Source organism: Phyllostomus discolor, chromosome 11 (assembly GCF_004126475.2).
Source record: "Phyllostomus discolor isolate MPI-MPIP mPhyDis1 chromosome 11, mPhyDis1.pri.v3, whole genome shotgun sequence".
NCBI lineage: Eukaryota > Metazoa > Chordata > Mammalia > Chiroptera > Phyllostomidae > Phyllostomus > Phyllostomus discolor.
The window spans coordinates 4,739,324-4,765,279 of record NC_040913.2 but is presented as its reverse complement, the minus strand read 5'-3'; the positions used below and the strand labels follow the sequence as shown (position 1 = coordinate 4,765,279).

General features: G+C 48.3%; 1 protein-coding gene and 1 long non-coding RNA gene across 2 annotated transcripts in view; one reads left to right on the top strand and one right to left on the bottom strand.

Annotated features, from left to right (window-relative positions):
- LHFPL6 (LHFPL tetraspan subfamily member 6) overlaps window positions 1–25,956 on the top strand; it is a 150,128-nt gene that overhangs the window by 13,263 nt on the left and 110,909 nt on the right. The gene's annotated exons all lie outside the window — the stretch shown is intronic.
- Window positions 21,127–22,125, bottom strand: LOC118497296. The gene is made up of 2 exons (XR_004899820.1): window positions 21,973–22,125; window positions 21,127–21,746 (listed from the first exon to the last, which is right to left on the bottom strand). It is a non-coding gene; the product is annotated as an uncharacterized LOC118497296 (long non-coding RNA).

Here is a 25,956-nt window from a genome sequence, read left to right as displayed (position 1 = left end):
GCTGATCAGAAAGGTGTGGATCGCATCTACCTGGGATTTTAATAAGAGAGACGAAGATCAGTAAAACACTCCCGCAGATGAGTGTAAAGTCACGAGTGTGACCAGGGTCAGGGAGGAAAGGGGCACCACAGGCAACGGTGATCTGGATGGGGTGCTGAGGACAGTTTCCCTGAGGACGTCAGGTTTGAGCTGAGGCCCGAAGCATGGAGGAGCAGCGGGGCGCATGCCCCAGTGAGGGACCAGCAGGGACACGGTGCTCAGGGTGAGCAGAAAGCAAGAGGCCCAGGGGCAGATAAGGCTGGAGAGGCAGGGGCCGGAAGGATTAGTGGTGAGCACGCTCACGAGATAACGGCCAAGCAGTGAACCAGCAGAGGTGCGAAGGCTGTGTGTTTTCACCTCCTCATTTTTTTGTGGTTTGGGTCTCATGCATAAAGATGGTATTTTATTGAATAGTTGGGTCACCTGGTGAAAGACAGCCAGTTCCTTTATCTCAGCTACCCACAGGGGGCTTCCTGATCATAGTGCCCAGGGAAGCACCACTTAAAATGCAGCTGCGCTGCCTGCTGCCCGTGGTGCCCGGTAGGTTCCACTACTTCACGCAGCAGTGAGCTCGTCCCCGCCACGTGGGACTGTTTCACGTACGTCTGACTTCAGTAGAACCCCAGACACCTGTGTTTGGTGTGGCATGGGCCTCGCAGTCCAGTCAAGGCAGACCTGGCAGTCTGGTGAGATTTTAAGATGGTGGAGAATATTGGACAGGAACAATGTTTGTATTTCTCTCTGCTTTCTCCATTTAGCTGGTTCGGCTTGTAAACTGTGGCAGATTGTGTTTGTGGCATTACTTCCAGCCTAAGATCAGAATATCAACAGTTTTTCCCACGTGGGATGCTTCCACATTTTACATGCAATCGGATCCCGGAAAAATATGTTTCTGTAACACCGAATAAAATGAAATGTTAGTGCTTTTTTTCTTGTATTAGCAAATCTGCAAGTGCTGCCTTCTGTTCATGTGTTCAGATTGTTCTCTGGCCACTCGGTGTTGTGCAGAGCAAGTGCACGCAGGGTCTGGGCAGACACAGTTGGGGTCTGGGGCTCGTCAGCTTCATGGCCCTGTTTCCAAACTCAAGGGGTTCGCTACTAGGGTGCTCTGCCATTCAGGAACGTGAGGTGGTTGCCCTGGCCTGGTGTGGCTCAGCTGGTTGGAGCTTTGTCCCATAAAACAAAAGGCCACAGGTTTGATTCCAGTCAGGGTACATGTATAGGTTTTGGGTTCGATCCCCAGTTGGGGCACATGCAGGAGGCAACCAATCAATGTTTTTCTCTCACATAGATGTTCCCCTCTCCCTCTCTGCCCCCTGCCTATCCCCCACTTCTCCTCTCTCTAAAATCAATAAGCATGCCCTCGGGTGAGGATTACAAAAGCAAAAAAAAACAAAAAAAACATGACCAGTGGTTGTCAGCAAGGTAATAAAGGAGACAGGGGATTCCTATGCAAAGCTCTGCCCCCCTGAAGGGAGGCTTAGGCACCGCTTGTATACACTAGTCAATTACATATCGATTTCTTCTTAGTAGTTGGCTAGACTCATCCAGCTGGGTTCCTGCCCAGCTTCCCCTGCTTACGGCAAAGGATTGTACTGCATGTTGACACTGAGCAAGAAGAGCGTGCAGTGAGAAGGGCCCAGACCCGGAGGCTCTCGTCCTGTCTAGCAGCCCCAGGGAAGGCACTATGCGGCCTATGTCCTCTATGTGGCACCGTGAATTACCCCCCTTTCTTTCGGCCAGGTCACTTCTTGTGTCCAGCACTCATGCAGTTACCGAACAAAAAAAAAGGGGGTTCAGTTGTCCTCTGCCACAAAAGGCAGACTCGAGAGGCACTGGCTGGTGTGAAAGGAAGGAGGTTTTTATTCGTATGCTGAACCATTCGGGAGGATGGAGGATTCCCCATCTCTGAGCTCATCTCCTCTGCAAAACTCAGGTGAAGCCCAGCCGTCCTCAGCGAGACCAAAGCAAAAGCCCGTGCCCAGAGCTCCCGCTCCAGTTTGAAGAACCGTCCTTGGGAGCCTGCCGGTGGCTGCCGGGCAGTCCTCCGGGTAGCTCAGCCTGTGCCTGCCTGCCGCCTGGCTTCAGGCTCCTTCCAGGAGGCTGCATGCGGGGCCGGCACAGCCACAAGCCAGGAGGCTGCTCAGGCTGCAAGGTCATGTGCTCCTGGGCAGGACAGCACAGGAACACACTGGCGATTGCTCCACCCGGTCAGCAAGAGAGACAGACGGACAGACAGGTTCCCTCCCCAGCCACATGACTACAAAGGCCACGTGGCCCATGCAGAGGAGAGGTCAGTGCACCGCGGGAGTGCATGCCCTGAGCAGCGAGCAAGGAGCCAGAGAGCTGAGCAGGAGACAGTGTTTCTTTGTTCGGGTGTGGCACAGGCCAGGTGCTTCCTGCACTTCAGGGGGCTGGGGTGGGGGTGGTCCGCCTTCTAGCCAATCCCTTCTTTCCACAGGCCAGGCTGCCAGCCTCTTCGGTCCAGCTCCTCTGTCCAATGCCACCCATGCCACCAGGGAGACTCCTATGGCGCTCCATCAGCTCCGCGCCTCCCATGCCCCAGTCCCCACGTGCGGCGAGTTAGCCACACTCCGCGCCCACCCGCAGAGAGCTGCCGAACAAAGGCCTAACTAAAGGACCCTGGAAACTCCGCAAGGCCTCTCAGGCTGTGCTGGGGGTGACCTCAGTGGGTGGGGCACAGCCCCTGCAGCCAGACTGGGACCTCCACATGGGGTGGGGCGGGGGAGGCAGAGCGGGGGCGGAGCATCCACAAGGCACACCCTCTACCCCCGGCAACGGCTACGGGTCTCACGGTCCTGCGGAAGTGCTGGGGACCACTGTCCTCACCATGGCCCCAGGCGGCCCCTGAAGGCATTCTGTGGCTGCAGCCCTCAGTCCCCAAACCTCTGACCCCCGTCCCGGTCCCGAGGAACGTGACTCGGGGCACAAGCAGCTCCCAGGTCCCGCTCCCACGGCCCAGCTCTGTCTCGCCAGCAGCCCCGTCTGCTCCCCGCCCTCCGCCCCCTCCCAGCAGTCCGCATGGGCCGACCATCCGTGTCCATCCCTTAGGGGCAATAGACAGATGTATGGAGTTTTCTGTTTTAGTTGTCAGTAGCCCTATGCTTAAAGACCTGTTTCACTGTACATATTTCTGATGAAGTTAATTTCAAAAGAGCGTCCTCTTTACCTGTTCCCAGTTTAGTTCGGTTCCGACCCGCAGGCGACGCCGACATCCCCGGTCATTGACAGTGGCGCTGTGTGGAGTTCACAGCCACTGCTTCACGCCAGTGTGGTCGTTTCGGTCAGGGGCCCTTCGCACGGTGCCTTTGTCCCGGCACTCCACAGTGATGGATTCAGCCGAGGACTCTAGAGAGAAATCAGGTTGGCTGCTCCTTTCCTGCAAAGAAGAAAGAGAAATTGCCAGCGTACATTTGGAAGGTGGCGCAGGTACTCAGAAATCACCTCAGTCCAGGCTTTATTGATGGAGAGCCCTTCCTATTCGGCCAGCTGCCAGGACGTTCTGGCCAAAGTGTGAGCACATCTAACCCTCAGCATCCAGGTGGGAAGGAGCAAACCCATAAGCCGTCAAGGTCGGTCGGGTCACCACGCCCGGCACGATCCCTCCAGTGGGACAGCTGCTCGTGGGGTGTGGAGGGCGTGGCAGGTTTGAAGCGAGTGGGGTGCTGGGCTGTGCGTGCGTCGAGTCACCCCCTCATTCATGTTTGGAGGTGCCTGTGCTGCTTTCTGAAATGCCACCTCTGCCCAGCGTGTCAAACGATTTCCTGGCGCTGTGGCCCGCAGCTGGTCCTCACTCAGCGTTGAGTCCGGTTTGGCTCAGAGGATCAGTGCTGTGTCACTCGGCTCCTGGCGTGGGGGACAGGAGGGGACAGGGGAAGCCCGAGAAGAGCAGCCAGGTGGGGTGTGTTCGTTGGGTTGAGGAATACTCCCGTTGCAACTGCCGCGTGGAAGTTTTGTTTATAGTCCTGAAGGTCAGCTGAGCACTTCAACATGTTTCTTATTTAAATATTATTTTTCACTCTTTTGCTTATTGCTTTAGCCTGCTAGCTCCATGAGGATAATGAACAGACCTGTCTTCTTAGAGTTTCTCACATGCTCTAGCACACAGTAGGTCTCTACAAACAGCTATGGAGTGGATGAATGGACGAGTTCTTTTCTGTTAGTGAGCAGATAAGGACAGGAGATTGATCACGGACACACTTCTCATGCAAGACCGGTGAGGTAATTTCAGGGGCCGCTGCAAAGGAAAAATGCAGTGCCCCCTTGTTCAAAAATTTCAGACGGTGACAGCAGAGCACGGAAACCATGGGACCCTGTGCGGTCCCATCGTGGAGCTGCCCCTCCCCCACGCAGAGAGGAGCCTGAGGTTCGATTTCCTATGTTGCCTATTTTTGCTTCTGAACTAAGCATCGTCTCCTGTTTTGTTTGTAATTAATAGCCCCGATGCTTGCTTCTTTGATTCCTAATGACATAGAGAGAGAGCAAGTCCTAGTACCTGTCACACCGCAGATTTGAATCAGTGCTTCATTTCCCATCTTCAAAGTCAGCCTGTGCCAATTTTCTTAGCTCAAAATTGAAAGAAGTCAACTCCACCAGCCTAAGCGATCTAGTCCCATCACAGCCCTGTCTTTTCCTGACTTTAACTGTACTGCGTTTGTGAACCATTCGACCCAAATTTCGCCTGTAGGAACGCTGGTAAAACTCCGTGAAAAATGAGCCGGTTTCCCCCTCAGCCTTGGAAACGTGGAAACAAATGCAATACGGGATTGCCGGAGAGTCAGTGGTCCCAGGGAGAGGCGAGAGAACCCTGTGCATGGAAGCCATCCCCTGGGGCAGGTTTCGTTTATGAGCGAGGGGGAATCGTAATAAAGCGGGAGGGAGAGGTCCCTCCTCCCATGCAGGGCCCCTTGCATACGGAGCACGTCTACCTGAATGGAAAGCCAATGTCAGCCGCTCTGCAGTCGGTCTGCACGGACTTAGAAGTAAATTGGTGATTTCTGATCAGACGTGTCAGGACAGATCATCCTTCAGCCTCTGAAAGCCCCTCTGACGACCCGTCTGCTGTGTGCAGTGCACCCAGACCGCGGTGTCCAGAAATGAACCCCAAGGAGAGACCGTGTGCACCCAGGCAGAGGGGCCGGCGCCCCAGAGGAAGGCACTGCCCCCCTCGGGACTGTCCCTGTGTCCTCCCACCTTGGAACCTTGAACTTTGAAAATGGCAGATTGCTACCAGTGTCCTTGGCTGCTTTGTATCCTTTCATTGCCTACATTTATGGCAAGTCCTTATTGCCAAAAGGTAGGCCTTTTGGAATTAAAATAAAACTGAAAGTAAATCTGGCCACCTGTATCTGTTGATCCCTGGATACAGAGGCTTAGTCATGAAGGGGAAAGATGTTGTGGCTACCGTGGTACGTTATGACTCTCTGCGGGCGTTCACGGTGCTGGTGTTTAATTTACACAGATAATGACGTGCCAGGGGGCTGGGGAAGATGTCGTTTCAAAAAATCGTTGCTTAACTGTGGGCAACACTGTGCCGTGCAAGAAAGTATCCCAGCAGCTTCTGAGAGGACGGTCCCGTGGGCTTTCCCTGGATCGCCAGCCAGGGGTGATGGACACATCGCCTCCCGGCCTTCACACCTGAGCTCCGTGCCCCGCCACTCCGCCCGGGAAAGGCAGTGTAGCGTCGCTCACCCACGTTTTTGTGTTTTCTTTGCTTTTTGCCTTTTTATTGAATCGATGGGGGTGACACTGGCCAACACGGTTATGCAGATGCCAGGGGCTGAATTCGATAGCACGGCGTCTGTACGCTGTGCTGTGTGTTCACCACCCCACGTCCCGCCTCCGCCCACCACCCTTCATCCCCCCGTGCCCTCCTCCACCCCTCCCCCCGCCGCAGCCAGTACACTGTTGTGCGTGTCTGTGAGTTTTCTCTCTCTTTTTTTTTCCTCTCAGTGACAGGGGAAATTTTCTATTAAGTTTAATTTGTACCCCATATGTTGTATTTAGAACTTTAGCCCTGGCTGGTGTGGCTCAGTGGATTGAGTGCCGGCCTGCAAACCAAAGGGTCGCCGGTTCAATTCCCAGTCAGGGCACATGCCTGGGTTGCTGGCCAGGTCCCCGGTGCGGGGTGCACGAGAGGAAACCACACATTGATGTTTCTCTCCCTCTCTTTCTCTCTCCCTTTCTCTCTATCTAATAAATATTAGATAAATATTTATTTATCTAAAAATAAATAAATAAAATCTTTTTAAAGAAAGAATTGTATGCCATACATTCTTAGAAATCTCTAAAAACAAGCAGCATGGCTTTGTTTAGGTGAAAGCGCTCTGCAGGCAGTACATTGGATCTCAGTTTGATTGTGTTCCTGCATGTGGGAAGAAGCCAGGAAATTGGCTATGATCGCGCATTAGAGTGTTTACTCCACCAGTAATTTCAGTAACATCGTCGCTTTTCCGTGAATGCTCCCCCTGCCTGTGGCTCTGTGACCTGGTGGCTCGAAGACGGTGCCTCACTCGCAGGGGGGACGCACATGCTCACTCACCAAGGTCTCCCACAGGTCCCCCTGCTCCGGAGAAAGACGGCTTTTCCTACCGGTTCCTGCTGGCTGGGGCACAAAAGCTCACGGGGTTAAGGTCTGGCTATTTGGGCAGCAGCTGAGGATCGAAGTGGAAGGTGGTGATCAGAGCCAGTAGGGGGGAGATTGGACAGAAAGACAGAAGGCCTGAAGGACACACAGACAGCCAAAACACTACACAGACAAACAAAGGAAAGCGGCCGGGCCTCTCTTGTGCAGAAAGCTGTCCTGGGGCATGCATTTGCCTTTGCAAAAGCCACGGAAATGAGGTGTAAAGCTTTTGCTTCTGGAAGAGAGATGTCGAGTGATAGGAAAGGCACAGACTGTGTAACATCACCCACTGAACAAAGGACTTGAACCTCTGAGTGAGGACTCCTTGCTTGTTCATACATCCGTAGGAGACGGACGGCTGGGCCCTGCCTTCTGGTCTGTGGACCAGTCATCCCTGGAGAGCACGTGCCTGGAGAGAGGCCACAGACTTTCATCTGGTTCCCAGCGGCAACTGGGACGCCCAAAGTTTTTATAAAAACAAATCATTGCTACAACACTGAGCCCTAGATGGGGAACTCTTTAGATCATTCTGTCTTAAATGTTCTGTTCTATATGTGATGGTATTCCATTTCAGGGGACCGGGTTTCTAAGAAAGCTTGCTGTTTTGCTGTTGAATCGTTATTTACGTGGGGCGCAAATACTGATCTGCTCTAGGAGTTCCTTGGCCGGTGGTGTAAGCAATATCCTTGCCCTGTGTGTGTCTTGTCCGTGACTGGAAGATGACATGTGGGACCTCTCACACGTGTAGTCACAGACATTGGTGCTTCAGCCTCTTTGTAGTGGCAGGCTAATCTCCACGTCCATCCACGCTGTGGACAAGGGTAAGAGTTCCTTCCAGGCTATCTCTCGAAACACTGAAAACAACAACAATGGCATGTGCCCACCTGCACGCACACGCTCTTGTTGCCAGACCGAGAGCCGATACTCCCGAAAAGGAAACCAGGTTACATCTGCTGGGGCTTCCGCCGGGAGGAAACCGTGGTTGCCCACAGATGCTAATTGTGCGGCGATGTTCTCGCTCAGTTCCTCGATCATCGTGCCATCGGATCAGCTTCTACCCCCTCCTCCTCTTTTCTGGCTGTGGTTTTTTTAATGAATCCTGCTGGATATTTTCAATTGGATGAATCCCCTCAGAGATGCAGGATTTCAGCTATCCAGATTTGGCGGGTTTGTGGTTTGGGATTTTCCTTGCGTCGAGTTCCTGAGGCTTCCGGGAACGCGGGAGGGAATGTGAGAGGCAAAATGAAACACCGTTTGCTTCTTCTCATAGCTGACATCCTGATGCAACTTTCGTTTTTCGAGTTCAGTCCCTAGTGATGACTCGGCAAACGTGACATGGACAACACGGAATTCGGGTTATTTTGGTTAAGGAAGGGTCTGGAGTCAGAGTGCTTTCGGGTTTTCATCCCTATCCTCTATGACCTTGTGAGCTTAACCTTGAGGCTGCTTTGAGGAACCTGGACTTTCACTTGGTATGGAGTGCAGAGTTACTGTGGTTTCGTGTGTTAGGTAGACCGCCTTCTGCAGAATAGATTTACACAGAGGTGCGATTCAGGGTAGGGGGTCGTAATGAGGTTAGCGTCCCGTTTGGGTGAGGAGAGATGAGGGCATGAACTCAAGCAGCGCTGCGGTGGGGAGGAGGACTTGGATCTGAGCATATGCAGGATTTCCATCATCGGAATAAGTCAATGAAAATAAGTTCAGTCCTGGCCGGTTAGCTCAGTTGATGAGAGCGCTGTTCCCCTATGCCAAGGTCGCAGGTTCGATCCCCCGTCAGGGAGCATACAAGAATTAACTATTGAATGCATAACTAAGCGGAACAGCATATTGATGTTTCTCTCTCTCTCTCTCTCTCTGTCTCTCTAAATATCAGTAAATAAATTGGGCACTCAGGGGGTAAACATTCTGAGGGATTCTGATGACTTCAATTTCGGACATGGGTGAGTTTGCAAAGTGTCGTCTCGCAAGCAGCCAGACAGGTGGGCGGGTCTGAAGGAGCAGAGCGTGGCAGGACGTGAATTCCATACTCACCCGTCACTTGTGAAACGAACGCTGTGCGAGGGAGTGAGGTCATTCAGGAAGCGTGTGGGAGCCCGCGGACCCCTCACACAGTAGTGGCCAAACTTGTCAGACACACAAACATGACTCTACAGGAGTCCAGAAAACGTAAAGATAAAAATCTTATCTAAATGGTGGAAGAGATAAACGTGTAAAGGTCACATGGGGTGGGCCTCTCGCGGTGAGGAGAATTTTAATAATGGAAGAAAATGAAAATGATACTGTAATGAATATAAAACATTAAAAATACTCCCTGGCTGGCATAGCTCAGGATTGAGCGCGGGCTGCGAACCAAAGTGTCGCAGGTTCGATTCCCAGTCAGGGCACATGCCTGGGTTGCAGGCCATGGCCCCCAGCAACTGCACATTGATGTTTCTCTCTCTCTCTCTCTTTCTCCCTCCCTCCCTCCCTCTCTAAAAATAAATAAATAAAATATTGTTAAAAAAACATTACAAATGCCTCCGGGAAAAGAGAAGAGAGTCTGTAAAGGTGAAAAGCTCGGGGTGCGCTTGGGAAACGGCACGGAAAGAAGTGGCTCTGGAGTGGCGCGTACAAAGGGGTACAGACAGGTGATGCCTGAAAGCTAACCTGGAGCCGGAGCCCGCACGTACGGGCTTTCACTACGACACCGCTCTTCTTTACACAGACGTTCCGCACACTTGCCGGTTTGTAAAGGGAAAGGCCCACAGGCGTGCATGTACCCACCCCCCACATCCTGGACGGTCAGGACCACCCGTGCTTGGAGAGGTGTCAGGCTTCCGGGAGCTGCTCCATCTATTTTACGACCTTTTAAATCGGTGGCATTCTCGTTACTTCATTATTTAAGCTTGTCCTTTCCTCTAACTTGTGTTGTTTGTACTTGGGCCCTCTGTACGTGAAAGAAGATGACGATATTAATTTACTGATAACACTCCTTAGTGATCATTTTTCAATCAGTTTTGAACCCACGTTACTGTCCTACCTTCCCACCTACGTTTTTCCATGTGGACCGTAAAGAGCATGAACATTGTCAAATAGCTTGCAAAAATCAAGACGTATCATGCTGGTGACATTTTCTTAACTTATCAAACCTAAAAAGGCAGTGAATTTAATACAGTTTATTCTGAGCGACACGGCGCCGCTTTCTGGTCATCCTTAGGAAGGGCTAACGACACAGGGTGAAGAAAACAGACTCGGTCTCCGCGCTCACGGATCTTGCTCTGCTTGGGTTTCAAGTTGCCGAGCTGTAATGAAAACCATCTGGGAAGAGTTCTGAGGCCTCCAATGGAAGGGGGAGTCGCTCGGGTTGAGGGAGGATGATGGAGGAGGATGGGTGAGGGTTCAACAGAAAACCCTCCCTGTTGAATCCTCTCATCAGTCCGTGGTCTCCAGCATCGAGGTCACTGGGTAAAATCAACTCGGATTCTGGGCCTGCTGTTGGGAAGCAAAGCAGGAGCCCTGCTGTGGTGGCCGTGGTGGCCGTGGTGGCTGTGCCGGCTGTGCCGTTGGCACCTGCCCTGGACAGGGGGGCAGTGGTGGGGGGAGCATGGAGCCAGAGCCTGGAGCTTCGGGGTGGGCAGGAAGGAGTTTTGACTTTTGGCATCCTGCAGTGGGAAAGTGAGGTACAAACTATGAAAGCAATGTCCCAGCACTTTCCAAGTTTAATTTGGGGATAATTTAATTTAATGTCTAGGATGCAATACTCTTATTTACAGACTTGCGAAAAGGCTGGCTAGTTGAAAAACAGCTTTTGAAAATGATTTGGGTTTGCTTTATGTATTCATATAAGCGGATATGTGTGGTGCTTTGCTCTGTTTACATGGTTGTGTGTATTTTTTTTCCACTTTCCTTTAAACGGAATTGAAACTGATAGGTAAACATTTTGAGAAGCGAGCTGGTAGGTCCTTGTCATGAGTACACTGAGCATCTCTGTGTGTTCCAAAGCGCCACGTAAGTTCACCCAGTGTTCACATGCCACAGGCAGATGTTTACCCCGCCTCAGTTTACGTTGTATATCCTATTCTGGGGTTGCGTCAGCTTCGTATTGCTTCTCTTTCAACTTTTTGTGAGACACAGGATTCTCCTTCGCAGCTGTTACAACAAATACGAACATACAGGCCACCTGTTTCGAGAAATGCCTGGATGTCCGGAAGTTTTCTCTACCCCATGCTAGCTTCTTGTATAAAATGTATTTGTCTTTTTGTCTTTTATGATGTTTCAAACTGGCAAGAAAAAAATAACTCTCAGCAAAGTAACTCAGGCCATTGTTTTAGTTCTTCTTATAGTGGAAAGAAAGTTCTAGTCATGCAGCATTCTCATTACTTCAGAATGAAGGCTGGCAAATATTTTCCTGTGGAGGGCCATGGTGGTAGATATTTTTGGCTTCGTGGGCCATGGGGTCTTCTGTTAAAAGCACTCAACTCTGTCTTTGGGGTGAAAAAGCAGCCATTTGTAAATGAGTGGGAGTGGCTGCGTTCCAATAAAACTTTATTTATAAAAACAGGCAGCAGGCAGGGTTTGGCTTCTGCTCTGTCGGCTGACCCCTGCTCTAGAACAGCAGTTGGGAAACTGTGGCCCTCAGGCCAAAGCGACCTGACGCCTGTTTTCGTACGGCTATAGATTTGAGAATAGTTCTCACAGTTTTAAAAAGTTGTTTAAATGAAAAAAAAAAAGAGGAGAATGCGGGGAGGGGGAGAAGAAGGGGGAGGAAAGGAAGTGACAGAGACCCAGTGTGACCCACAAAGCCTACAGTACTTTCTGTTCGGCGTTTTATGGAAAGTGTCTATTGACTCTTGCTCTCAAAGGCTGTGTAAACCAAAATTCATTTTAGACTGTAATAAAGAATAAATGTAAATTATTTTCTCATCTTGAAAAAACTTTTAAGTGGATTATAAAATAGGATGATGTATTCCTTCTTAATTCTGTTCCCGAAATTTGCAGTCTGCCAAGTTCTGTTTAGGACAGAGCATGCTCCATGGATGTTAACCGAAATGTTCTTTGATGCAGCCAAAAGATCATACTAGTTAACACTAATTCAGTGCTTACTGTGTGAAAGGAATCATGAGAAGTGCTTAGCATACATTTTCTTGCAAGGATTCGAAGAAATAAGGGTGTTCATAAATTCTAGGTCGAAAGCTGAACAGATCAAGATACAGAGAGCAACTTGTCCAAGGTGCCGAAGCCAGTGAATGGCAGAAATTGAACTTGAACTCAGGTTTTGTATAACTTCCTTAAGTGGAGGTCACGGTCAGTTTTTCTTCAGTGTCTTTCAAAGCGAACTCTTCGCCTTTATTCATCAATCTATAAACTTTTTGCAAGTGATGCTGTCGTAGATTATATTAAGAGTCATTGAGATACTAATTCTGCTCTCCAGGGATTTATTTTCTTAAAATAGTGCTGGAAGTATAGGAAGTAGAAAGATCAGTTGTCTTCATAGAATGTGAAGGAAATATTCAGCAGTCAGATATTCATTCATTCTTCTCTGCAGCTAAAGATCATGTGCACCCTCTTAAGGAGGGCGAGCGGTTCCATTTGAAGACTTCCTCCCCTCCCCGTTTTCTTTCTTGTCTTTCCACCTGGATAAAATCACTCATTGACACTTTGAGCTTAAGGGGCATATACTCGATATAAAAAGTATCTACAGTTTCACATGTTCTCAGAAGCACTTTTTGTATTTGTGTTTCTGATATATTTTGGGGTATAATAGTTTAAAAACTGAGTTACAATAACCCTGGCCGGGTGGCTCAGTTAGTTAGAACATCATCCTGATGCACCAAGGTGGCAGGTTTGATCCCTGGTCAGGGCACATGGAAGAATCAACCAATGAATGCATAAGTGAGTGGGACAATAAATGTATGTTTCTCTCTCTCTCTTCTTCTCTCTGTAAAATCAATCAATAAATTTAATTTTTTTCATTGAGTTAAAATAGAAACAGAGTGGCCTTATGACCTTTCTATCGATTTGGATCGTTTTATTTGGCGTCAGGCACCCTCATCACACACTTGTGACCCTCAAATGGCCGTGTGAGCTGGGGGGGTCCAGGCGGCCCCGCAAGCAGTGGGTGGGACTCATCAGACCTGGGAGCCCCGGTGGGGAGGGGGTGGGGGGGGGGCTGAGGCAGTGAGTCAACTGGCCTGGAACTTGCTCCCTTCACAGGGGTAATTCTTATGCAAATAGTTCTCAGATTTTCACAAGGAGGGCTTGTCAGCTTCATGCTCTGCCAGAATTTTGTAAGAGTTTTACCAGAATAGACAGAACGTCCTTTCATAGTAATCAAATGTTCATTCAGAAAAAAGCCAATTAATGCATACTGAAAAAAAGCCCCACCACTCCCACGGAAATCCCATTCAAACGGCCTGTCACTTCCTGCTTGGAGTCTTTGGTCATTTCCCCTTCACTGAGTAGCTTCTTTTCTGCAGCTTCTGAGACCTGTGTCAGCATTCCGTCTTATTTTAACAGCTACACAAATATAAAACCCACAGCACCAAAATTAGAGTGGGAGCTTAACTTCGCACTATTTAAGAACTGTATTGTCATGTTATTTGTCCAATATTAATTGACCATATAGGCATATAGGCATAGGTTGATTTCTGGACTCTCTGTTAGGTTCCATTGATCTATATGTCTGTTCTTATGCAAATACTAGGCTGTTTGGATTACAGTGGCTTTGTAGTATAGTTTGACATCAGGTATTGTGTACTTCCATTTTTGTTCTTCTTTCTCGAGATTGCTAAGGCTATCTGGGGTCTTTTGGTTCCATATAAATTTTTGGAATATTTACACTAGATATGTGAAATATGCCATTGTATTTTCATAGGAATTGCATTGAGTCTATAGATTGCTTTGGGTAGTATGGACATTATAATGATGTTAACATGGTTCTTCCAGTCCATGAACACACTGTATTCTTCCACTTATTTGTGTCTCCCTCAGTTTCTTTCTTCAATGTCCTGTAGTTTTCCACCTGTAGGTCTTTTACCTCCTTGGTTAAATTTATTCCTAGGTACCTTTTTGTTGTGGTCATTATGATAATTCATTATTGGTGTATGAAATGCGACCAATTTCTGAATGTTAAGTTCATATCCTGCTACTTTGCTGAGTTTATTTATTAGCTCTAGTAGTTTTCTGGTGGGGTCTTTAGGGTTTTCTATGTACAGTATCATGTCATCTGCAAATAATGAGAGTTTTACTTCCTCCTTTCCAATTTGGATGCTTTTTATTACTTTTTCTTGTCTGATTGCTATGGCTAGGACTACCAGTACTATGTTGAATAAGAGTGGTGAAAGCAAACATGTTTGTCTTGTTTCTGTTCTTAAGGGAAATGTTTTTTTAGTTCTTGCCCATTGAGTGTGATATTCTCTATGAGTTTGTCATATATGGCCTTTACTACATTGAGGTATGTTCTCTCTATTCCTACTTTCTGAGAGTTTTTATCATAAATGGTGCTACATTTTATCAAATATTTTTCTGAGTCTATTGATATGATAATGTGGTTTTTATTCTTCATTTTGTTTTTGTGGTGAATCACATTTATTGATATGCAGATATTGTACCAACCTTGCATCCCTGGAATAAGTCCCACTTGATCATAGCATATAATCTTTATAAAAATGTATTGCTGGATACTTTTGCTAATATTTTGTGGAGGATTTTAGTATCTATGTTCATCAGGTGTATAGAAATGCCATCAACTTCTGAATGTTAATTTCATATCCTGCTGCTTTGCTGGATGTTATTGGCCAATTATATTGGCCTATAATTTTCTTTCTTTGTAGTGTCTATCTGGTTTTGGAATTAAGGATAACACTGGCCTCACAAATGAGCTTGGGATATTTTCCTCCTATTGAATTTTTTGGAATAGTTCAAGAAAGACAGGTGTTAGTTTTTCTTAGAATGTTTGGTAGAATCCCCCTGTGAAGCCATCTGGTCAGGACTTTTATTTGTTGGGAGCTTTTTGTTGTTGTTGTTTTCTGCTTCAGTTTCACTACTTCACTAGTTGTAATCTTTCTATTCAGATACTCTGACTCTTCCTGATTCCACTTGGACGATTTTATGTTTCTAGGAATTTATTCATTTCTTCCAGGTTGTCGATTTGTTACAATGGTATCTTTTGAACAGCATTGGTCATTCTATCTTTGGAATAGTCTTAGGCCATTGGAATGTGGAAGAAGTGTTTATGTCTTGGGATTGCCAATCATCCAGAGCCATTCCTCTGTGAAACTCTTTAACTTATTGCCCTTTATTTTATTTATTATTGAGGGGTGCTAGCTGCACAGTAGTAAGATATAAAAAGGAATACAGGCAGGTTTTGCTGAACATTGCCCCATCAGGATCTTCTCCACTCTGCCTGGTTTAGAGCTAGCGACCTTCCTCACTTTTCAGATAAAAATTATTCACTGGCAGAGTATGCAGGCGGTATTCTCATCCTTTTATACACAAAGGCTTTATATTTAAATGAGCAAATTTCATCTTTCATCAGTGTTTCTCTTAAGGTCCAGCCTCAGCTCACTTGCCCATGGTGAGATGCTTTTACCTTGCTTTATATTTCCCAAGGGCAACCAAATAGTGCTTTGTTGTGTGAGTCACATCTGGCACCACAGTAATTCTCTTTGATGGACACTTCACCTCTAGGTGGGCTGGCTACCGGTGATGTATTACAAGCAGCATCCAGGGCTGTGGTGGTGCTCTCGGGGTTTTTACTGCCTGGGCCACTTGCTGCAGTTTAGAAATATGAAGGCACGCGGACACTTGTTCTGGCTCAGCCTGGATGACCCGTCTAGATGGATTGGGTGCAGACAGACACACCGGTAGGTACTCGATATTCATTTCTTCCTTTACTTCTGGCACTTGGAAGGGATTAAAGTGCTCACCTCATTTAATCCTGTCAGTAAGGTTTAGCATGTTCATCAACTACTCGTCATTAAGCATTCTGTATTTATAGTGGCATACTAGGTGCTACATTCAGACTATACTAAATAAAGTTTAACTCTTGCCTTGGCAACCTATCTGCTGATCTGGCTAAACATGTACTGTATTTCTTTTCTTTTCCTTTCTTTTCATTTCTTCCTCCCCTCCCCTCCCCTCCCCTCCCCTTCCCTTCCCTTCCCTTCCTTCTTTCCTTCCTTCCTTCCTTCTTTCTTTTCTTTTCTTTTTTCTTTTCTTTTCTTCTCTTTTCTTTTCTTTTTTCTTTCCTTTCTTTTCCTTTCCTTTTCTTTTCTTTTCTTTTCTTTTCTTTTCTTTTCTTTTCTTTTCTTTTCTTTTCTTTTCTTTTCTCTTAAAAAGGCTCCATTTCCTGGATTCAATGACTCTCTGAGGCAGGTAGCTCTCCGGTGCAGGGGTAATTGCGGCCCCTGTTTACCGGACATTCCCCCTGGGCCCTGCGTGGTACTAGGAGACTGACGCGTACGTTTACCCCAACGCGGTGGCCTTTTGAGAAGATACAACAAGCGTCTGTCCTCCTCCCGGACAGCCCAAGGGGATGGTGCCCGTTAACATCGCTTTCCGGGGGAAGAAGCAGACCCCGAGAAGGAAAGGAGAGTGTCATCTCTTATTCTCAATTTCGTTTCCAGCCTGAGTGAGCTGTTATAGTTTGTGACCTGAAATCGTGACTATATTCTGTGACCCAGGCAGGAATAATAAAATACAGCCATGACAATGGATCAGTCACTGTTGCGGAGTAAGAACCTCTCAGTCCCCTGAAGAGACGCTGCTCCCGGGAAAGCAGAAGGGATGTTCCAAGTCCGCTACGCCCTCTTTGCCTGTGTCTCTAACTCATTAGCCGGGGGGGGGGGGGGGGGGGGATTAAAACATGCACCAGGGCCGCTCTTGGGAATGCCTCTGTGTTGCTGACTCATGAGCTTTCACCTTCTAAGGATGTTTCTGGTCCCTCGTCTCATTTGCCAGCACCTACATTGAACTGCATGAAGTCGCTTATCGACCCAGCAGGCTCATCTATTCCCGTCGGTTAGGACTGTGTTTGCTGTCTCCTGCACACACAGCTATCTCTCTGCCTCTTGTTTCTGTCGTCAGCAGATTCAGTGACTCGAGGGGGAATGGACCAGCCCAGGAGGGGGTTGCTTGTCTGATGCATCCTTCCGCTTCTCCGCTCCCTTTTATTTTTATTTCATCCTGAGTTTAATTTGTATTTAACTTAGCCCTTCCCTTCGGCCATCGTTGCTCCGCTGGACGATGTGGAGGTGTGGTGTGTGGACGTGTTGCAAGTGCTGCCCGGTGATCTTGATGACTCATTCACGGAGGAACTAAAAAAAATTCTCACTCTGCATTCATCATCAGTTAGCAGTCATCAGCTTTCTGCATATTTTTTCTTCAAACACCCTCTACTTCCCCTCTGTGAGAATTGATTCTTCTCTTGGTGCGTGGGGACGAATTACATTCATAACAGCGTTAATGATAATGGGAAGCTCGTGTAAATCTCTGATGCCTTGGAAGCTGAGTGGCAGCCCGGTGGGGGGGGCCCCTTCTCTCTCTCACCTTCCCGATTTTGTTCCCCAGCTCGGGCTGCAGGTCGGTTACAGTGCCCTTCCTTGTATTTTTCTCTTCACGGCACGCGCATGGCGTGCACACACACACATACACACACATGTGCAACCACACAAGTGTGGTCTTAGGAAATGAACAGATACACGAAATAAACTAGGTTCTCCCATGGGATTCTTTTCCACAGAGAGCCTGACCCTCCATCTGAGTTCTCAGCTTCTCTTTCCCACCCTCTCCACCGCAGCCTGGGCTCCCAGCGTGGCCCTCCTCACACTGGAGGAGGTTTGCTCTCCGTGGGTCGGTGTCCCCCCGAGAGCGGAACCGCCGTGGCTGCCTGCCTCTGCGTCTTTAATACCGCATGGTCCCCAGTGGGTGCTCGGTGCCATGTGACTGCCTAATAGATGGGTGAGTCAATGGACATCAAAGCAAAGTGTGTGCTACTCCTACCTGGGCAAATTCTGGTGCTGAACTAAGTCACGGGAGCTGTTGGATAAATATTTGCTCTTATGTCTAATGCATAGGATATAGTACAGGGAAATGAAAAGAATACAGAATTCGAAGTTAGAAGGTTTGCACCTACTTTGTCCTGCTAATGACAGGCTGTGGGAGTTTTAGGGCATTTCCGTGAAGTGTCCGGCCTCAGTGTTCTCATCTGTAGCACAGAGAGAATCGCTCCCAACTCGAGTGCTGTTGCGAGACTCAGAGGAGATCACACATTCCCTGGGACTCAGCACATGCTGGCCGAGCAGTCTCTCACTGCTGGGCTCCGTGCTGAGGTCCGAGGATAGAGAAGACCCCCCGGCTCTCACCCTGACACTCACAGACTGCGAGACTTCCGGCGTGCCCTGACATCTGGGAGAGCTCACTCGTGAGCAAGGTCGGTTCTGACGCGGTGGGTTCGGGCGGCCGCTGAGCGCCCGGGGGGATGTCGAGACTGCAGGGTCACGGACCGCACCCCGCCCAGGGAGCCGCTTGAGAGAGGCTGGCAAACGAGCATGAACGCGGGCTGACAAGGGGTGCTGGCTGGCGCTCCGCAAGCATGATGAGAATGCAAGGGGGAGCGATCAGCTGGCGCTGGGGAGAGAGGACGGGGCAGGTACAGCGCCCTGGGGGTGGGCCCTCTGGGTCCTGAAGAGCTGGGTTGACTTACCAGGCAGAACAGTGGGAAGGCCTTTGGTCCAAGAGAGCGACGTGGATGTGGTTGGAGCTGGCTGAGCACAGAGAACTGGGAAGGCAGAGGAGGGGGAGGGGCGGAAAGAGGAGGTGAGAACACTCCCCTGGGCCCAGTCGGTCCTGTCTGCCAAGCCAAGGCCAAGCGTGGGCTCAGTGCTGGGGCCCACGTGGAGCCATGACGTTTAGCAGAGACGTGAGATGGTACCTGGGAATCCGCTTTGGAAGTAGCCAAAGGCTTTGTCCTGTTAGGTGATGCCCACAGCTAACAGGAGACTGTGGCTCAACTATTCCCAAGAAGCAAATGGAAAGAATAAGTTTGTAGGTAAAAGGCAGGTTTTTAGATTGTTGGAGGCAAGCAGCAGGAATTGAATTCTGGCTCCACCAGATGGATTTTACTATATGACCTTGAAACAATTCATTTCTTTTCTGAATTTTAGTTTTCTCACGTATAGAGCAGAGGTAATCAATACTGCCTCATGGAATAATTGTGAAGGTGAAATGAGGCCATTTACTTAATTCACTGATGTACCATGTTGTTGCAAAGCATTCAGTTTGTTGTTAACAGGGAGTTCTTACTAACTTATGGTTATTACTAGTGTTGATTTTGAGCTCATATAAACTCTTATCTAGGAAATAACTTAGTGGATTTGGACAGTTACTATGTTGATAGATTGCCAAGTGTCTTTTCTCTTGTGTGGTATTTGATGCCTTCTTAGACCAGAAGCTCTGGTGGTTTTGTGGGTGGCAGAGATTTCCAGTTGTCTGATTGGACAATGTGTACATGCTCTCTCCCTCTCTCTCTCTCTCTCTCTCTCTCTCTCTCTCTCTCTCTATATATATATATATATATGAACAGCTCAAAAAGACTATGTAAATACCATGTAACTACCAGCAAAGTGAAGATACAAATATTCTTAGCACCCCAGGAGGTGCCTGGATCCCTCTCTCCAGGTAGCCATTACATGCATTTTAAATGAGCATCTACTATCTGTCAGGACTGGAGCAGATACAAAGATGAACAAGATGCTCCCTGCTCTTTAGCAGACCAGAGCTCAGAGATGGAAGTAAACCCATGAACACATAATGTGGTAACTATCCTGATAGTCGTGCAGGAGGGTGAGAGCCGAAGGAGCTAAACCACGTGAGTGGGAGGACTTTGGGAAGACTGTGCCCGAGAGAGGAGAGTTTGCCGGAGTTGAAACCTGAAGGACGCCAGAAAGGATCGGTGGAGGCGGAGCTAGAAGGCGGGGCCTCCAGGTTAGGAGAGCACCCTGGTTCAAGGCTCAGTGCAGGAGCGAGGGTGGCAGGGGCTTGGGGAGGGGGGACGGTCTTGCACCAGTGCATGACCGATGGCATCATGTGGCAGAGGAGCGACCTCTGGAAATCCTTGAACCCCAGAATGATGAACCGTGCCTGCGGGATTTCATTTGGTTCATTTTTTTCCGTCTGAAAATTGTCATCAAGAGCAAATATGGGGAAAATGGCAGGATTTGATCTGCATTCGCGCTGCTGTCTTTCCAGCTGCCCAAACCAAACTACCCCTGTTTCCATGTGACCATTTTCTCGGCAGCGGTCCAGCTGGACGGGGGGCAGAGGGTGCTCTTAGCAACGACACTGGGTCACCCAGAGGCAGCTTAAGCTTCCCCGCTGTGACCCCCCCACGGTCACCAGTAACTCCCCCATGGGAGTTGCCCAATACAGAAACCTCTGCTCATCTCGCCCCGTCCCCGCATCTTGTGCAGAAAGTCTGCTGCTCGCAGAATTTTCTCAGCGACGGAGTGCTTGCTCAGTGCCGGCCCTTCTCCTCACTCCGAACTTCTACTCAGAGCCAAAATGTGTGTTTTCGTGTCCCTCCCTGTTCACGTGCGTTCTCCGTGAGGAAACAAAAATTCTAAAGGCTTTTGTTTTGACTGTCTGCCCGGCCGTCTTTTATCGGCGTTCATAGGGAAGGAGGTTATCCCAAATGACCTAAACGGAGGCTTGACGGCTTCAAGTAATTTGAAAGGAGCATAATTTTATTATTTGCCCATTGAAACAGTTTTTTCAGCTTTTAGATTAGTGTTGTCTAGCGGAAGCCCCTTCTGCAGAAGGCTACGACTATGTGATAATGATGGTGTTAATTGCTAAACCCAGAGCTCCCACAGTGGGATGACCCCACCCTGTGAAATGGACTACAATATCCCTGATGACCACACTTCCCACCAAAAGGTCCTTTCTGCTGGGTTAGGGCAGAGATAAATCCCCCTCCCTCTCGACACATTTACATAAATTTAGGGCACAAATTGTAGAAATGCAATAGTATTTCTAGCAATGTCAGTTTTACTTCCTGGTTGGATAGAATACTTAAAAGCAGATTATTTTAAAAATAATTTGTTTCCCCTGGCTGGTGTAGCACAGAAGACTGGGCATGGGCTGTGAACCAAAGGGTCACTAGTTCGATTCCCAGTCAGGGCACACGCCTGGGTTGCGGGCCAGGTCCCCAGTGAGGGCCATGTGAGAGGCAACCACACATTGATGTTTCTCTCCCTCTCTTTCTCTCTCCCTTCCCTTCACTCTAAAAATAAATAAATAAAATCTTTAAAAAAAATAATAATATGTTTCTATAAACAACTTTCAAATAAGACTTAAAAATTGTAGTTTTTTTATATCATTTCTGGTCAATTTTAATTAAAAATTCCAAAATAATTCATAGAGTTAATAAGAGGACTCTAATGTGATATTTTTTCATGAGTCTCCTACTTTACTGCCCAATTTGAACCATAAACTATATTACCATGAAAATGTAGTTCTATATATAGCTTCGTATTTTATTTCAATTACTTTTATGACCTTGAAACTTGGCAGGGATTCCACTCCCCCACCTCAGCCCACCCCACCCCCCACCCATTTCCACAGAATTTATGGGCTCCCTTAACGCCATAGTTTTTCCCTCTAAAAATTTAAATCATGATTTTTTATTATTAATAAAGCATCCATAGAGCATGAATTTTCCCTAAGTTTTTTATTCATCATCTCTATGAAACTGTTTTAGAAGCTAAGTCTGTTCAAGTTTCATGCTATACCACATTTATAAACGTTTATTACGGGCAGGTTTAATGGCAGAGCACAAAACTGAATCGACTAAAACATTCCATTATACGGGCTGGGATAAAAGCAGGTTTATGGTTGTGTGTACGGACAAATAATATGACAATTAGCAAGTGATAATGCCAGAACAAACTGTTTAGCGCACTGACAAGTGTTAACTTACTTTTGATCCCCCCAGCATGTCAGCTCTTAACAGGGAGTCTAAACCAATGTGCAACTGAGTTCATCCTCTGAGTATTTTATCCTGCTTCTACATTTCTACTGTCATCTTTTTTTTAAAATGTTCTCTCTTTTTTTAAGATTTTATTTATTTATTTTTAGAGAGGGAAAGGAGGGAGAAAAAGAGAGAGAGAGAGAAACATCAATGTTCGGTTGCTGGGGGTCATGGCCTGCAACCCAGGCATGTGCCCTGACTGGGAATCGAACCTGCAACACTTTGGTTCACAGCCTGCGCTCAATCCACTGAGCTACGCCAGCCAGGGCTCTACTGTCACCTTGAAGAGAAATCTGAGTTTTGGGGAATCACTGATGAGCATCCAGACAGACAGACACATCAGGTACTTTCGCAGAACCTGCGCCTACTTGGTCGGAGGTACTGACCTCACCTCTGCTGTGTGCAGTTTCTCGGGGGCCATGGGTGGGAGTTTCCCCTGACCCACGGGGAGCCCCTGCCCCCCGCCAGCTGGGCACATGCGTGCTTACTGTGCAGGGAGTTTACTTGGCCGAGTGCCCAGGGTCCTTTGCTTGGCTGAGTGCCCAGGGTCCCGAGGACCCTGAAGAGTGACCTGCTTGGTTACAGCGGTGCAGGAAGGCGACTTTCCCGGTTGTCATCCAAAGCTCGTCAAGTACAGATCAGTTCCGGAGCCAGAGACCCCTGGTGCCCTGGGGCCTGCAGAGAGCTTTCAGGTTGAATTTTATGCTGATACAGTTATTTTGCTTTATAGGTACACTGATTCTTTTAAATCGAATTTCCAAGTCACGTGATGGAGGAAAGAGTAGCTGTGTAGGAAATGACTTGGCAGCTATTAGAGTCTGCGAGTGAACAGGCACCAGGTGCGGCCACCGCACCACAGGAAAAGGGAAAACGGAGCACAAGGCCGAGGTAGTTCCGTGGTGTATCTTGTGGCCAAAGATCATACTTGTTATGAGCCCAGCTTCTATTTTTAAATGAAGGCGGATATCGGGGACTGCAAACTGTGGCTTGCAGGCCCTCCTTTTTTTTTTTAATATCTCAAAAAAATAACATTTCTATGCAGCCAAAAGAAAATTAGTATATCTAACGAAAGTAATAGTCGTTTCCTCGTGTAATTTGATGCACTACATAAAAAGTCCAGTTCACCGAAAACTTTCTGAATTGTTTTTGAGATATGATTTATGATTGGCTTGTCCGAGCCAGAAGCCAATCCAGGACTGTGCCTTGCCCCTTGTGTTTGTGTCTCCCGAGTCTCTTTAACGGAAGATACGTCCCTTTTTCCCAACACTGACTTCCGGGAAAAGCCAGGCCGTTCGTGCTATAGGACGGCTCCCCTGGCGGAATGCATCTGATTGCTTTTGGTTGGCATCATCCAGCAAGTCCCTCCATGCCCTGGATTTACTGTAAAGGGGCCTCTAGATCTCAGCTGAAGTCTTGTCGAACATGATTGTCCAGAAATCATGAGAACTGGTCCTCAGATCTGGGACAAATCTGAAGATTGATGCCACTGGTGTTTTAGTGGCACGGAGACAGACCAAGTTATTTTAAAAATAAGAAAAATGGCATCCAGCAGGTAAAAATATAATGCAAGAAGCAAAGACTTAGATATAGATCTTGGAAGCTGCTATGGACCCCCTGCTCTCTGCCCCGCTCCAGGCTGCCCTTCAGCACGGTAACCTGACCTTGACTCTCATTGTGTTGCTACGTGGTTTTGTCCCTGGACACACTTGGACTTAATGGAGTTCCGTAGGAGCGGGTTAGTAAAACGGGCTTGGACCTAGTTTCCTGACAATTGCATTTCGAGTTTGGGTTCTGAGTCACTGAGAGTTTTGCTTTTGCTGCATTTTTTTCTTTGTTTATAAGTGAAGTAATATGAGAGAAAAGGAGCAAAATGATAAAGATTGTAAAGGCTGATCATCACGTGGAAGGAAATCGAGAGACGCTGTGGCTGAGGCGATCATCAATACAGAAATCCAATCTGCAGGTTAATAATTGCCTTTGAGTGGTTACCACTGTTTCACACTTTTGAAGGGGCTTTTAAAGCTCGAGATTCCCGGGTGTGGAGGGTTTCGGGGGCTCCTTCCCGGACATGAAGCGAACTGTGAGGCCCGATCAAACTCTGGAACAAGCAGTCCTTGAAGACGGACTTTCATCGTGTTGGTCTGAGTTTTCTATTTTCCCCTATAACTGTTGTTTCCTTGATTTATGAACTGACAGTTTATAGCCCCGGTAGAGTTTCTTTGACATCCTCAAAACGATTTTAGAATTGTGCAGTGTGTGTGTTCAGGACTGTGGACTTAGAGCTGCCCGAACCTGTCCCGTTATTCTCAGGCAGGGGTGTGTGTGTGGCCCTTGCAGGAGGAGGGATGGAGCGAGAAGCGGGAAGGCACTACGGAGAACGGGGAATGAACTTTAAAAAAAAGTCCCACACGGTTCGGGGCTCCCGTCGGTAGGAAGACAGTTCATCAAAATGACAGGCACAGAGGTATGAGTCTGTTTTGGAAACAGGCTGATGAGCCTTGTAATGACACCCGGGAGATGTGTGAGCTTCTCTCGGATCGGAATGTATTAGAATAGGTACAGATTGGAGACAGCTAAGGCTCAGGAGTTGACAAATGAAAAAATCATGCTCCGTTGTTCTAGGAAAAGTAAGTTGCCTGAAAAGAGACTGCCGATCGCCTGCTGGTGAAGTCTTCCATAAATCAGAACTGGGTTCGTTACTGACTGACTCACTAGAATGTTCACTTAAGTCGAATTTTAACTGCCTTCTGCTGGTCTTCCATGATCAGACATGGAAGAGATCTCGAGGATGGGGGGAAGATCCCGGTGAGGGGTAGAAGGAGAAGGATCCAGAGGAAGTGGAGAGAGCTGCCAGCAGACCAGGCCTTAGGTGTTACCCCTGGGAACTGAGGGAAGGCAGGAAGAAGGTTGGGTGGGAAGGGTGTCAGACTTCAGTGCAGTTCTGAGACCTCGGCCACGTCAGTGGGGAGTCCTTGAGCACCCACTGCCCATTAGAAGAGACCTGAATGAGGCAGGAATGGCTAGCGCTAATATTCATTGCCCTTGCAGTACAGAGTCATTGGCTGCCAGAGCACTGGGGGAGGCGTGGCTTTGCCGTTAGTGCAGAGGGCTTGAAGGTACGGTGACCAGCGTCCGCTCTGTGAACCCCGCTGCACACTTGCAGGGAGATGAGATGGGTGCCCCAGCCAGCATTGCCCAGGAAAGCACCCTCATCCGCTCACCCACCCTCTTTATTCTTGGTTTCCATGCCCTTGGAGCCGTCACTTGGCCGCATAATTAAATTTTAAAAAGAGAATGACGTTTTGCAATGCCTACTTCTTTTAAGTGCAACTTCAATCGACGAGAGAGAGCTATCAACCTTAGAATCTGTGCGAATGACAGGCAGAACAAATCACAGTCTTTCTGCGGTTTGGAGGAGGAAGCACATGGGTAATTCCGTGTAAAACACGATGCATTTTCTCTCAAACAGCTGAAGACCTAGGGACATGTGAAGGGGAAGAGAGCAGATCTGGCCCTGGGGACTAGAGAAGGTTTCGTCTGTAGTGTGTGGCCCTAAACCAGCTGAACCTTCAAGGGGGTGTGGAGGGCGTGGCGAGCGCACGTGGCCGGTGCCTGTGTAGACAGACTCACGGAGGCCGTGCGTGTGGAGCAGGCAGGCATCTGCTTTGCACTGTGAACCCTGGGGTGCCCGGGGGGAGGGGAGTGTAAAATGTTGGTGAGTTATGAATCTCGTTCTTAACCGCAAATCTTTTCCTCACATGAAACGCACATAAAATGCACACCCAGCAAATGATAGGTTTGCAGTAGGCACTGGCTATCTGTGTGCTATTTGGTATTTCAGGAAACTCTGAAGCTGTGCTTTCTAAGTGTCAGTTCAAGACCAAAGGGTCGCACAGGTACGACCCTTTTGAGGTACGGTGACATGCCCTGCATAGTGAGGTCGTTGAGAAACAGGGGGTCTTTACTTCACATTGGAAGAAGTATTGATGAAGCTCTGAGCAAGGGCCTCTGGAGCTGTCTGGGATTTGTCTGCATGACCCCTCTGAAAGGGTGCAGGTACCTTGTGCTGTGAAGGTGAGACAGCTGTTTAAGGAAAGGAGCAGAACCGGTGTCTGCGGAGACGCAGTTTTGGGATCCCGTAGGATTCGATCGCGGGCCTGTGTTCCCGGACCCTGCCTGGGTCCCGACATGCATCTGGCTAGGGGTCCAGGCACCTTTGCTTCACAGCTCGCGCTGCACGTGACCCACGCCTGCGGCACAGTGA